The sequence below is a fragment of the Zootoca vivipara genome, chromosome 13, assembly GCF_963506605.1.
Source record: "Zootoca vivipara chromosome 13, rZooViv1.1, whole genome shotgun sequence".
NCBI classification, from domain to species: Eukaryota; Metazoa; Chordata; class Lepidosauria; order Squamata; family Lacertidae; genus Zootoca; species Zootoca vivipara.
In genome coordinates, this window is record NC_083288.1 from 40,581,797 (window position 1) to 40,597,500 (window position 15,704).

The following is a 15,704-nucleotide window of genomic DNA, read 5'->3' on the forward strand; positions in this document are numbered from 1 at the left end:
TAGCATCCCTGATTACAGGATTTGATCGCTCAAGCTTTCATTGGAAATTGCTTCCTCCCAAGTAAAGTTAAGGAAAGCTGCGCTTGATTCCAAATATTTGAGAGGAAGCACCCCATTGGCTTCCATGGAACTGGCTCTCACAGAAATATGATTTAAGCAGCAATCCAGTTGCAGCCACTTACCCGTCAGTGAGATGTACTTGCAGGTAAAGTTTGGCATAGCGATGGGTTGCAAAATGTATGGGTTTCAAGTAGCTTGAAAATTTCAGCTGGGTTGTGGATGGGGCCCATATGGGGGAAAAGCAGGGGAAATCTAGGAACCAAACTAAAGCTCTTTGAAATCGCCATGGTTGTCAGCAAGATTCTGAAGCCCATGCTTAAGAGTTGATGGTCCTCTACTCTTTTACCTAAGAGGAAACTCACTGACCACAATGAAGGGAGTAGTTTTCAGGTAACTGTGTCCCAAATGTGTGCAGATTTTTGCACTTTCAGGTAAGGGGAGGGAGATGCAGTTTGCATGCAGTATTGTCCTACAGTGTCCTTGTGGGGTACATGTATGTCTCTCTCTCTGTGTGTGATTGTGAGTGAAGTTAAGGGTGGTGGTTGCTGCTGGTTCTCCTTCCTCTGCTTCATTCCAGCCTTCCCTAAATGGTCACGTGTTCTGCATAGGCACCAGTGGTCCCATGAGGAGGCCATGGAGGAATGACAAAAGCTAATTTGAGTGGTGGGACATGAGTCTGAATGTATCCTAGAAGGCTTAAAGGAGAAGCTGATGCAGTTGTTTATTTCATCAAGTCAAGAATGATCAGTGGGCCCAGTAGACAGTTTCCCAATAAAGAAATAACTACTTACTAAGCATATAATGAAGAGGGTTGTGGTTCCTTTGTTAATTTCTCCATTCTGAAGTTCGCTTGTGTGATGGATACAAATACACTGATGATCATGTCTTCCGGAGGACCATATGAATTGGTTTGAATTGTTGGTCTCCATCTGCATGAGGAGGAGCTCAAACTCTTGCTAGAAGAACAATGCAGCAGCAACAGCAGGAAAAGCAGGTGGAGCACTAACCATTCTTGGGTTGAACTGCAGCTGGAGGCCATCATGTTTACATTCAGTTACCAACAGCATTTCAGTCTTGGCTATATAGGAAACCTGGCTGCAGGGAGGCATGTACCTGCCTGAAATCTCCCTCCCTAACTGGATTCAGGTGAGTTGATAGGACAGCCGCCTATATAGAGCACAACACAGGATCATCACATTTGGAAAGGGCTGTTTCTGTCACTGTTATTGTGCCTGGCATCTGATTTCCCATGGGATATTTAGAAGTAGTGATGCTGATCAATAATTATAAAAATTACAGGGTGGGTGAACTGTTTTGCTAAAGTCCTCAAGTCTCAGAATAAGCAAAGTGCTAAATCAATGTCATCCCACTATAACCCAAGATCTGCTCCCTTGTGAAGCAGTGCCTTGGACAGTTGGTCTAACATTCTGAATTGATATAATGTGAAACTTGGCCAGAGTATAGATAGAGGACTGTGGATGTACATATCCCTTCCTTTGATTCAAACCATTAGCCCTTCTATCTAACTACAGTCTACCCCGAGTAGCAATAATTTTCTCCTGCCCTTCAAGGTGCTTTTCTCTCATTCAACTGGGGCTCATTTAACTGGAGATGTTAGCAATTAAACTGTGTCCTTATGCATGGAAAGCTGAGCTCTGTTACTGAGCTATATTCCCTCATTGAAAGGTAGATGGTCACACACTCCTTCATTGTTTATATTGTCAACTGCCCTGTGATTCTCAGATGAAGGGCGGTATAGAATAATAAGAATAAGAGCATGCCAGGCAACCCTTCCCTCTTCCTTCCATCAGATTCCCTCACACATGTAGTTCCTGTCTCTCCCCATAGAAGCCAAAGTATCTTTTTCATTGGGTCTCTTGATAATATTGAACTTCATCTCCCATCATCTCTGGCCATTGCCCATGCTTGCTGAGAATGAAAGTAGTTGTAGTTCAACAACCTCTGGAGACACAAGGTTGAAGAAGAGCGATCGATTCCATGTACACTGCCTATTTTCATGTCATCTACCTCTTTTCATTTCATGACTCCAATCCTAACATACAGTTGTGATGTCCAATGCCATCAGAGACACCCCAATGGGTGGGGCATCATATGGTCACTGCAGATGGTGGATTGAGATGTCACTAGGGATGAGTGAACAGGAGACACACTAAACCCAGTCAACAAGAACATTCTGCAGGAAGCACTGAAATGAATGGGAAGTGTAAAATAATGAGGCTATTTGGTGTGTTATTCATTCTCATAGTCTGTAGTGAGCACTCCCGTGGAAGCAGCATCTCTATGTACTTGAATGTGCAAATAGCTCAGTTTTCTCTACTGAAAATGGTAATAATAATAATAATAATAATAATAATAATAATAATAATAATTTATTTATACCCCTCCCACCTGCCTGGATTTCCCCAGCCACTCTGGGTGGCTTACAGCAAATCTTAAAACAATATCTTATCGAGAATTAAAAACCTCTTCTCACAGAAAAAAGGCACGAGTAAGCTCAAAATTCTGTTTATGAATAGGGACAAATGCCATAGGACTTCTTAGAAGTAAGGTACCACAGACTTTTTGCTTTCAGATGATAACTAACTAAGTTTTTTCAATGGGGTTCTTTCTTTCTTTCTTTCTTTCTTTCTTTCTTTCTTTCTTTCTTTCTTTCTTTCTACAGTTGGCAACAAACGGGACAATGTGATCCATGGTGTATCAAGGAGATGTTTCCGTCATGCAACTTTGGCTTTTTAAAACTTTGGCCCTTATGTATCCAATCTTAGCTCTGCTACTGTGAAATAGCCCCTCACTCTAAGCCATTTGGTTAAGCTCTCCCTCATAACAGCATCCCAGGTAACCCTTCCCTTCTTCTACCTCCATCAGATGCCGTCCCACATGAGATTATCGCCCCCCCCCCAAGCGGGAGTGGCTTTGTGTGAGACAGCAAAGGTGTGGGCCTCCCTCTCTCAACTCTAGGGTACTTAGAAAGACAAACACAGAGTTGTGAGTTATGTGAGCTAGAGAGTGTAAGCAAAGTTGCATGCCGGGAAGCCAGAGAGGCAGGGCAGTGCTTGATTTCTGTTTGAATCCATGGGTGCGGCTATGCGAGAAACAAGGCCTTCTTGGGGTGTTAATGCTCTGACCCCCCCCCCCAGGTTGTATATATGTGTAAATAAACCATATACAGTCATGCCTTGCAAGATGAAATTAATTTGTTCTGTGAGCCGTTTCTTATTGAGAAAATTTCGTCTTGCGAAACGCGTTTGTGCGATTTAAAACAAACAAAAATGCAAAAAAATCATCCTGCGAAGCATGGTCATAGAAAAATTCACCTTGCGAGTCTCCAAAAAGCAAAAGCAAAACGCTTTCATCTTGCGAGTTTTTCATTGCGCGAGGCATTCGTCTTGCGAGGCACCACTGTATCATAAGGACACCACAGTCTCTGCGGTAGCTCATTCCAAAGGAAACATGTCTGGAGTCCCTGGAATCGCACAATGCTAGGAGATTGGGATGGTGTGCAGCAATATGTAATGAAGTTCCCAGGTGAGCTTCCCTGGATAGAGCATTCCACAAGTGGGGAGCCACCACAGAAAAGGCCCACTATTGTGTTGCCCCTCTCTGAGGCACAAAAAAAGGGCCTTGGATGATGATCACAGCATCAGAATTGGTTTAAATAAGTAGAGAGGTCCTTCAGGTTCTGCACTCCTGAGCCCTTTAAGGCTTTACAGGTCAAAACCAGCACTTTGAATTTGCACTGGGACTGCCATCTATCATTGCAAGAGCCCACATCAGGATAATCACCTACCATAAATCACTTGCAGAAGCCCCAAACTTGACTCTCGCTAAACAAGCCTTTCTAGCCTTTACTGGTAGCCACATTTGGTCAAAAATAAAAAGTAAATTGCAAGAACTCGGGCCAGGAGGGAGATGAATTTCAAGTCTTCAAAAGGTTTTATTTATGTAATAATAGGATGAATTCAAATAGGAATCAATTCCAGTATGATAATGAGGCAAATTCCAGTAAAGATAAATTCCAGTGAAAAAATCCCAGGACAAGGCGCTGTTTTGTTAATTCTTCATCAGCGATTTTTTAATGGTCAGGGTGTACCAAGTATGTTTGCATTTGGTCTGTGAACGCTATTCCCTCCCAGATTCTTCCGCTCTGATCACTTGGGACAATGACAAAATCCGTAAATGGATTCTAGACAGGGACGAAGCGCTGGACCTGGCTCTATCCAATGTGGCCAACCTAACCACGTGGTTTCCTCGCATGAAGGCAGTAAGATCTACGGCTCACTATCTGAGTGACCTGACGAACCCTACACAAAGAAGAGCCTTCACACTTGCCCGCTTCCACTTCAATCCCACAGCATTCCTACAGGGTATATTTTCCAACCCCCCCCCCCGATCTTCAACTCTGTCCGTGAAACAAGGGAAAGATAGAGGATTTTATCAACTTTTTCTTTCACTGCCCCCTATACGACGCAATAAGACCGAGGCTCCTTCTACTAATTCCTCCGCTCATTGCCTTGGAAGATGACTGCATGAAATTCCTATTGGTGGACGCTAACCCCATGGTTACGCACGGAGTGGCCATCTATATCTTCAAAGCCCTGAAACTCAGAGCTCTTTTGACAGGCTAACTTTCTCTAGACTCGAATCTCTCTAAATATTTTCCAACGGACAAAACACACATGATGTGTCATAGTTTTTACCAAACTCTGTTTTATATAGCATGATGTTATATTTGCTGTTTTGCTAGTGTATTTGATACATTCTCTGTATAAAAGCGGTAGGTTACTGCTTGGATCCTTTATGTGCTATGGCCAACCAGCTAATGCAATAAATTTGTTGTTGTTGTTGTAGTTGTTGTTGAATTGCACCTGGAAAGTAATCAGCAGCCAGTGCAGTTGGGGCAGGATTGGTGTTACATGCTTAAAATGTATCACTGTGGTAAACAGCCTAGTCATGAAATTCTGCACTAGCTGAAGATTCTGAATGTTTTTCAAGGAAGCCCTAGGTATAACACATTGCAATAATCTAACATAGAGGTTCCAGGAGCATAGGAAAAAGAAGTTTAATACTGTATAATCATAGAATTGTGGAGTTGGAAGGGACCCTGAGGATCATCTAGTCCAACCACCTGCCTCCTACATGGGGATCAAACCTGCAACCGTGGCGCTATCAGCACCACACTCTAAGCAACTGACTTATCCAGGCTGCTAAAGTTAGGCTATCCTTGTCCAGACAGGGCTGCAGCTGCCGGGCCCTCAGACAAAGTGATGGAAAGCACTCCATGTCACCAAGGCCACCTGAGCCTCAAGTGACAACAATGGATCAAGAATACCCCCAAGTTGCATACCTGCTCCTTCAGAGGCAGTGGTACCCAATCAAGGCCACCTCTCATCCATCAGTTTGAGGAAGTGTGCACTAACAGTTATCAGTCATATTTTGATTGAACTTAAGTTTATTGGCGCCTCACTAGTCCACTAGTGAGGCAAGACATCCACAGCCACACCTGCTGATGTAAAGGAAAAGTAGAGTTGTGTTTCACCAGTATATTGTTGACAAATTTGCTCCAAATGTCCTGAAGAACCTGCTCAATGGTTTCATATAGATGTTAAGGAATATAGGGGTGGGTGGGGGATCAAACGAATGGATTTCATTTCATTAAGCCTAAATATTGCAGGTCCTGAAGCTTCAAACCATTTACTTCCTCCCTCCCTCTCTCCCCTGTCTTCCTGGAAGAAGCTGTTAGCTGAGCTACTGCTCCCAGCTGAAGAAAATGTGAATGAAGGTTCTCTCTAAAAGCTAACAAAAGGATTGGGTTTCCTCCATTTGTGAGGAAATGATTCCCCCCCCTCTTATTATATCATTGGGAAGTTTTGTTCTTCTTTACTTTTACTTCCAATGGGTGGACATTTGTTGACTTGAGTAAAATCTTCACTTATTTGCAAAGTTAAGTGTCTGTGATTTATTCTAGCCTCAGTATTTTTATGGAGAATATCTGTTTAAAGCAGGATGAGGGCAGATGCAAATCAAACCAAATGTTCATGTACTTGGAGCAATCCCCATTGTGCCAACTATGCAAGGAGAGAGTAATAATTTCTCTTCCAAACCTCCCTTTCTAATATGCCAGAGAGCTCTTAAGAGCACACAACAAGGGCCCTAACTGTGCTGCATACATGGAATATTGGTACAATCATGGAACCCACGTACAATATTTGAAAATTGTGATTACTGTAACATGATTTTAATGTACAAATATATAAACAAAAGGAAAATAAGGATTGCATTTAAAAATGAATGGATATTGAAAACATTACCCACAACCTGACCTGAGGAATGCCTGACCTGGATTTGGGACCGAATCAATTCTCATGTTTCTTCACACAGACAACACCCTGGCGAAGTAGATTGCAGTAAGTAACAGCATTGCACATTTCGCTCAGCAGCAGGTGAGCGGAGGGTGAATTTTCCTTACTTGGTCTGTGTGTGTGTCTTTTGAGGGTATAGAAATGCAGGCCAAAAATGCAGAGTTGTTAAGAAGACAATAGCGAGAGGGAGAGTTTTTTTTTTTTAATTAAAAATTTTTTTAATTCTTTATTTAATTTGTTCAAATTGTACATCACTTTAAAACACTTCAACAATAAAGCAATCGAAATAAAATACACCTATAACTATGTGTTACAAATGTCTTATTTATATATTGAAACCCTTCCCTCCCTCCTCCCCAAAAACCCTCCCTCCCTTCCCCAACGACTTCTCAGCCGTGGTTGAGTTTTTCCCTGTATTGTTTCCTACATAATCTCTACATACCGTTTTTCTAAATTACCAACATTTACATTTATATATACCATAACTTCTATTATTTTCATTCATTGCATATAGTAAAACTATAACTTGTCCGGATCTTTAAGTTAATTGTAGAGCTGTTAGATATCTGAAATGAGAATTGGTTTTTCGATTTTGCCTTTTATATAATTTAAAAAAAGTTTCCAATTGTTATTTGATTCTTCTGATTTAATCCCTTTAATTTGTTCATACTTTGATGCCATTTTATAATAATTATATAGCTTTTGTTGCCATTCCTCTAATTCTGGGACAGTTGATGACTTCCAGTTTTTCGCGATTAATATCCTTGCCGCTGCTGTGGCGTAGCTTATACAACATCTGTCTTGTACCCTGACGTCATCTGGCATCATTCCCAACAAAAACAATTCCGGCGATTTCTTAAATGAATATTTTAGGACTTTCTTTAATTCTCTATAAATCATTTCCCAAAACACCTTGATTTTATTACACGTCCACCACATATGTATATGGGTACCGATTTCTATATTACATCTCCAGCATATATTACTAGTTCCCGGATATATTTTAGCCAATCTGGCAGGTGTTAAATGCCATCTATTTTGCATTTTTAATAAATTTTCTTTTAAATCATAGTTTGGTGTGTAATTTGCATCAACCTTCCATAACTTTTCCCACTTTTGCATTGTAATTGGATTTCCTAGATCTTGACTCCATTTAATCATGGAGTCTTTAGTTAATTCTTCTTCTGTGTTCCATTTTAATATTATTTGATAAAGATTTTTCATATACTTATCCTTTCTTACCAATAATATTTCTTCCAATTTAGATGCTTCTTTTTCAAAACCAATTTTTTTATCTAATTGCAATCTTTGGTTAATTTGGAAATGTTGTAGCCAGGTATTTAAATGGGGTTTTATTTCATTATATTCTTTTAGTTTTAAAATTCCCTCTTTCTCTTCTAATAATAATTTATATGTCGGCCAATTATTTCCCATATTCGTCCTACGTACTGCTACAATTTCAAGGGGTGAAATCCACCAAGGTGTCTTGGGTTCAAAAAATTTTCTATACTTTAACCATATTGAATATAGAGATCTTCTAATTATATTTAACATAAAAACATTCTTTCTTTCTATTTTTTCCCTCATTAGGTAATGATGCCATCCGAAACCAAGCCCTTGACCTTCTAGGTCCAACAGATCACTATCTTTAAGTTCTATCCATTTTTTGCACCATATTAAAGCAGCTGCATCATGATACATTTGCAAGTCAGGCAACCCATATCCTCCTCTGTCTCTGTGGTCAATCATGATCTTGTACTTTACCCTCGGCTTCTTGCCATCCCATATAAATTTAGTAATATCTCTTTTCCAATCTTTGAAAATTTTACTCGTCCCCAATATTGGCAGATTTTGAAATAAATATACCATCTTGGAAACTACATTCATTTTTACTAGGGAAATTCTGCCCATTAATGACAGATTTAATCTCTTCCATGACTCCAAATTTTTCTTAATTTTTTTCCAGATTTCGACATAATTCTCTTGTATCAGATCGATCCCTTTAACTGTTGTTTGTATCCCTAAATATTTTATTCTTTTAGTAATTTTTAATCCCGATTTTTCCTGGAGTTCTGTTTTTTCATTTGTTTCCAAATTTCTTACAAGCATTTTGGTTTTTTCATAATTTATTTTTAGGCCCGCTACCTTTCCATATTCCTTTATTCTATCAAGTGCTCTGGGGATGCAATTTACAGGGTCTTCTGTTGTTATAATTATATCGTCCGCGAAGGCTTTAGTTTTGAATTTTTTCTTGCCAATTATGATTCCTTTGATGTCCTCGTCCTCCCTTATGTTCCTTAACAATATTTCCAGAGTAATTATAAACAAAATAGGGGATAGAGGGCATCCTTGCCTGGTGCCTCTATTTATCTTTATTTTCTTTGTTGATCTTCCATTAATTACAATATGAGCGCTCTGGACTTTATAAATTGCCTTTATCGCGTTTTCCAATTCATCCCCAATTTTCATCTTTGCTAATATTTTCAACATGAAGGGCCATGAGACCCTATCAAAAGCCTTCTCTGCGTCTATGGAGAGTAGAGCTGCCTTTTTGTCCCTGCGATTTTCCAGACATTCCAGGATATTTATTACATTTCTTATGTTATCACTAGCGAATCTTCCTTTGATAAACCCTACCTGGTCTTTGTGTATGATATCTTCCAATATTATTTTCAATCTATTTGCCAATATTTTCGTGAAGATTTTATAATCACTATTCAATAGTGAGATCGGTCTGTAATTTCCCGGGGAGTCTGTATCTGTTTCCGATTTGGGGATCAAAATAATTTGTGCTTCGGTCCATGATTGGGGGATTAATCCTTTTTTTAGCATTAAATTCATTAACTCTTTGAGAGGATCTAATATAATTTCTTGTAGTTCTATGTAATATTCTACTGGTAATCCGTCAGGACCTGGTGTCTTTCCTTTTTTCATAGATTTAATTGCTTCTATTATTTCAGGGGTTGTTATTTCTTTGTTTATTTGTATCTGTTTTTCTGCTGGGATTTGTGATACTCGATATTGTTTTAAGAAATTTTCAATTTCCTGTCCGGGGGTAGCTTCTTGCTGATATAACTTTGCATAAAATTTTTGAAATACCTCCATAATTTCTTCCGTTTTACTAACATATTTCCCATCTGATTTAATTCTGCTTATTATTTTCTCGCTCTTTCTCTTTTTTATTTGCCAAGCTAGTAATTTACTAGGCTTGTTGGCCCACTGGAAATTTTTATATTTCCAAAGTTGTATTTGGTGCTCAATTTCTTGATCTATCATTTTCTCAAATTCCAATCTTAAAATTCTCAATTCCTGTTCTATCTTTTTTGAATATTTCTTATATAATACTTTTTCCTTTTTCTTTATTTCTTGTGTTAACATTTCTTTCTTAGCTTCTTTGGCTTTCCTCCAATTGGCATTTTTTTGTATAAAATACCCCCGCATTACCGCTTTGCCCGCGTCCCATACGGTTCGCGGGTCTACTTCCCCGTTGTTATTCCACACGAAATAATCTTTTAAATATTGTTTTGCTTCCTGAACTATTTGGGTATTATTTAGAAGGAAGGTGTTTAGCCTCCATCTCTTTTCTATTAATTCCTCTCTTAGTGTTAAAACCATTGGGTTGTGATCTGATAGGGTTTGGGGTCCTATTTCTATCTTCTGGGTTTTAATTAATAATTCTTTTGAGATCCAAATAGCATCAATTCTGCTTGCCGTATGGTGGCGAGCCGATATGTGTGTGTATTCTTTTGTGACTGGGTTCTTGTATCTCCATACGTCTATTAAATTTAAATCTTCCATTATTTGCATGAATTTTTTGGGGAGTGTCTTAATCCTTTTTCCCCCACCATCACCCTCCCTCTTTTTATCAAGTTCAGGATCAATGATTCCATTAAAATCCCCCATTATTATTAGCTTTTCTCCAATATATTTCATTAATTGTTTCTCCAAATTTTGTAGGAACCCCTTTTTATTTCCGTTCGGGGCATAAACTCCCACCCATATCCATTGTTGTCCTTCATATAATGTTTTTACCATTATTATTCTACCTTCCGTATCAGACCAAATCAGTTCGGGATTCCATTTTTGTTTAATATAAATTACTACTCCTCTTTTTTTTTTTCATCAGCTGCGATAAATTCTTTACCCAATTTTTCGTTTTTCAATACTCTCAAATGCTTTTTATTTATATGGGTTTCCTGAAGGCAAATCGCGTCCCAGTTCTGTTTTTTCAATATGTGTCCCACTCTATTTCTTTTCTTCTTATTGTTCAAACCATTTACATTCCAAGATATTGTTCTAAAATTCATGTTTATTTGGCAATACTATAAAATTACTTTAATCTGATCCAATCTCTGTTAAAGAAAGTAAAGGGGAGCTATAAAATAATAACGAAAGTAGTACAAAGGAAAAATAGAAAGGAAGACAGGAGGAAAGAGGAGAAAGAAGAAAAGGGGTTGGGGTAAGAATAAGGGGAGAAAAGGGAAAAAGAAAATGAAGAGAAAAAAAAGGGGGGGGAAAGGGAAGGGGAAAAAAGGAAAACAGAAGAACAAATAAGTACACTAAGCAGAATCAAGGAATTCCTAGGGTATGCAAACTTTTCTTAAGCAGTGAATTACTTTAGGTATAAATTTTTAAATTTCATAATTATTACTTTCAGTTTTACAGAGACTAGAAATTTTTGTTATTCTACCATCAGTCTATTTATTCAGTCTTTCGTTTCTCCTTCTTCTTCGGCTGCAGATGATTCTTCGTCTTCTGATTTTTCTCCTTCATGTTCCTCTCCGTTGGTCTCATCCTCTACATCCTCTGGCCTGAGAGCCTCGTCCTTTCTCTCTTTCACTTTGCTGCCTCCCAGTTCTTGTGAATATGTTCTGAAAAATCTATCTGCTGCATCAGGGTTGTCAAATCTCCTCCATCTCCCTTTGAAGGAGAACGCCATCCCCTCCGGGTATTCCCATTTAAAGAAGACTTTTTTAGATCTTAAAGCTTTAGCCAGAAATTGATATTTTTTTCTTTTGTGAAGCAGTCTTGGTGGAATTTCTTTTAGTATGACTATTTCAGTTCCATCCATAACTAATTTTTTCTTGCCTTTGGTTTTTAATATCTTGTTTCTCAACCACATATTGGTGAAGGTAACTAAACAGTCACATGGCCAATTATTTGCCTTTGCTTCTTTGGAATTCGTCCTAAAAGCTTCTTCTATGCGTGTTTCTATGTCCAATTCTTCTAGATCCAACCATTTTGCCAGAGCTGTTGTCAGTCTTTTCTCAATATCTTCATTTGTTGACTCTGGGATGTTCCTAAATCTCAAGGTCTTCTCTCTCATTTTCATTTGTTGCATCGCAAGGGCATCTTGTGCAGCTTCTAGGGCGGCCTTCTGTTCTTCCATATCTTTTTTCATCTTTTCCCACTCCTTCTTTCCTTCTCTTCTTTCCTTAGCGGAGTTTTTCATTGAATTCTCTAGTGATTGGATCTTTTCTTGTGCTTCCTGTGCCATGGTGGTCGCTTTGCTAGAATTTTCCACAGCTGTGCTTATGTGATCTTTTATTTCTTGATTGTCTTTTTCATTAGATTCTATTTTTTCCTCCACTTTTTCCATTTTGTCTTCCAATCTTTTCACCCTGTCGTTCATTTCCTTCTTTATTTCATTCATTTCTTTCTTTATTTCTGTAAGATCTTGTTTGACTTCTCCAATGTCACTTTTGAGGCTCAAGATTAGGTCTTTAAGATCCAGTTCGTGTTCTGCCATTGATATCCTTCTTTGACTTGCAGCACCTGCATTTGCCTTTTTATTTTTTTCAATTTTACTTGGTTGTCTTGCAGTATTTTCCTTCTCCATGTAGTGTCGCTGTGGCTCTTTTTACCCTTTTCAGCTGTTATTTGATATTCCTTCCACTGGGTGTCACTTTATTATTTTATGGCTGCAGTTTTCTAGTCTTTAGCACGTCCTCCTTAAGTCTTTCATCCACTGCCACGTCTCTTTTGTCTTCCCTAGTTCCTTGTCTGCTTAGTCATGGTTTTTAAAACTTCGTCGCCATTTTATTTCACTTGGATTTAGTTTTCTCAAGTTCTTTAATTCTTTAAGAATAACGTTGTTTCTGCCAGTTTTCCCAGCGAAGAAAGATAGATCCACGTTCTCTCTCAAACAGATATACAATATCCCTTTAAAACCCCCTCTCAGCTCTGCAATGTTTGTATGTACGGATACTTTATTTCAAAAAGCTCAGCCGGCTCCTTTATGCTTGTAACTTTTGTTTCCCTCACTTAAACTTTTTCTTGCCTTTCCCCTGACAGCGTCTCTTGCAATATGCTGTAGTTCATGCCACTCTTTCCCGTCCCCCACCACTTGCTCTTTAACTGGAGAGACGGGTCGCAGCTGCCAAGCGCGGCGGCGCCGGCGGAATCTGCCTGGCTGCCTCTCAAACTTCGTGGGGGGGGATATGTTTTAAAAGTCCTCTGTTCTTGTTCTTTTTCTAAATAATCCACACGCCCGGGGAGTCTTTAGAGGGGTTAGATTTAAAGGAGTTTTACCGTTCGTGAACGCGCTGGGTTGTGGCTGCTTCGCTGGTTGCGGTTGAGCTGTTTTCCGTCGCAGTGCCCAGTCTCCCCCTCCTTCGGCGTTTACGAAGGTTTCCGGGAGGTCCTTTGGGGAACCGCCGACGCCTCAGCTAAAAATCGCCTTCTTAGCCTTTTTTGGGGGGGTCGCTTAGCCTTGCAAACCCCCTCTTAACCAGCAATTTGCTTGGGAAGCAGAGCTCCCCTTTTTTTTGCCCGTGCGCGATCCGCGGTCAAAACCGGAAGTCCGCCCAGCGAGAGGGAGAGTTAAGTGCTCCTTGGATGGCATAGAAGATGGAACATAAAAACAAAGAAATTATTATCGAAATACATAAAAACAAAGGAAATCTCCTTGTGTGGCGATACCCCGATCCCTCCCAGAATAAATAAAGACACAGCACACATTGCATAAGGTTAATGGGTATAAAAAGGCCACAACTTTATTGATTACGGATGTAGAGAGGTATTGGCTTAGGCATTGGATCTAACCGTCTATATCCGACTCCAGCCCGCTCTGCTGGCAGTCTGTGAAGGGTTAACCACCGTTGGGTGAGCCCTGTGATGCAAATCAACAAGGAACTCACCCTGGGGCCACCGCCAGGGGGCGTGCCTTAGGCCCTCACCTACCACGGCTTTGGACATGGCCACACCCCCAGAATCCTTAAGGGAGTACCCTTCAGCATTTTGGGGGAGGTGATGGCAGCAACCTCCCCCCCCCACCTGTACCCTTTCATAGATAATGCAGCCATGGGCAAGCACCCTGCGCCCAAGCACGGCGGCGGCGGCGGCGCGCCAGCAGTGGGAAGGAGAGCCCTAAAGAAAAGAAATGGCATTTAAAAATGCTGCTTGAGAAAGTTATCCGACGTGAAGGTAGGCCGAGCTTGATCCTGTCGATGAAAATGAAGCGGCTGGGGGTCAGGAAAGAAAGGCTGAACCCCTGGTCGCGCGCTTGCTTAAATTGGTGAGCCACGCCCCCCTGGAGCGTCCGGATTGGATGTGCCAAGGGAGCGCCACATCTAGGAGCCAGCCATGGGCTGGGAGGATGGAGGATGGCTGCCCACAATCTCCCCTCCTTCTACGGAGGAAGGGACTTTGCCAAAACATAAGGTCCCTGGCTAACGGCATCTCTTTCACCTTCTCAACTATGGTCATCCTTCTTCCTTACTAACCTCTCCTTACTGTTCATCTCAGGCCTAAATATAATGGTGTGGATTTTGGGGAGGAAAATGCAACCCAGTAAGCCAGCAGTAGAGGCCAAGATGGAGAAGATCTCCACAGCCACCATGTATTTCCCTTTGGTGCTCAGATAAGTGGGGACAAAGGACAGCCAAACACTGCAGAAGACCAGCATGCTGAAGGTAATCAACTTGGCTTCATTGAAAGTATCAGGCAACTTCCTGGCAAAGAAAGCCACAGAGAAGCTCACAATGGCCAAAAGACCCATGTAGCCAAGAATAAGGTGGAACATTATGTCGGAGCCTTCATTGCACTGCACTATGATTTGCCCATCCTGGGAGTGCAGGTCAAACTCTGGGAATGGGGGAGAGGATGCCAGCCACCCAACACAGATGCCAGTTTGAATGAGAGAAGAGAAGGTGATAATGGATACTGCTAGCCTCTTCCCAAGCCATTTCCTCAGGCTGCTCCCAGGCTTGGTCACCATGAATGCCACAACCACAGTGAGGGTTTTGGCTAACACACAAGCAACAGCAATGGAGAAAACAAGGCCAAAGACGGTTTGCCTCAAGACACAGGTCACCTTTGTAGGCCTGCCAATGAATAAGAAGGAGCAGAGAAAGCAGAGAAGCAGAGAAGAGAGCAAGGTGCAGGTGATTCCCCAGTTGTTGGCTTTGACAATGGGAGTGTTCCAGTGCAGAGCGAAGGTCCCCATCACACCAAGTGTGACCAGAGAAAGCAGGAGAGCCAAGGAAGCCAGAATCACCCCCAAGGGCTCCTCATAGGATAGGTAGCTTATTTTTTTGGAACACATTGGTCCTGAAAGGCATTTGGGTAGCGATCGTCTGGGCATTTCTCACACTGATCTGCATCTGAAAGTGAGAAGCATGCTTTTAGCATTTCTGGAAGTGATAAAAATTAATTTTATTGATACTGTCTATTATGCTGTGCACAAAAATATTACTGAGCTGTTGAACCATAGCCTATTTTTTCAACTAAGTGATGGTTCCTTCATGAGCATCTCCGCTGTACTAATTAATCCATTCATATTTATTTGTCATGGTTGCGGTATACTGATTGATTTCAGTCTTTCCCTATTAAACATGTCTAGCTCTACTAGTAAATAACTGAAGATGAAATTCTGTTGGCTGCAGTTTGAATGCTGACAAAAGGGAATCTATGGAGTGCAATCCTAATTATTTCTTCCCAGATTTATGTCATCCTGATTTCAATGGTGGTTACTCCCATGTAGATGTAATTTCACACAATATACTCTTGAAAGGGGAGGAGAGGAAAGGACAATATGTATCAGTTAAATATAAACACATGTGCTTGGGATCTATGACAGAAAATAAGCAGACATAATAAGACAAAGACATGAATGTCTGTGTTGGAGAGGAAGATGGGAATTCCAGTTGACTTGGGTTCCTTCACTTACCCTTCTGGACTGAAATCCTCCCTTTAGGGCACTGAACACAGTCATAGCAACACATTTGCTTTCCCTGATGGGCAAACATACTCTGTCCAGGGTGA

The 15,704-nt window shown here is 40.6% G+C and overlaps 1 pseudogene; it reads right to left on the bottom strand.

Annotated features, from left to right (window-relative positions):
* Positions 1–14,133: 14,133 nt before the first annotated feature.
* LOC132592962 (vomeronasal type-2 receptor 26-like) lies at positions 14,134–15,688 on the bottom strand (annotated as a pseudogene).
* Positions 15,689–15,704: the final 16 nt, after the last annotated feature.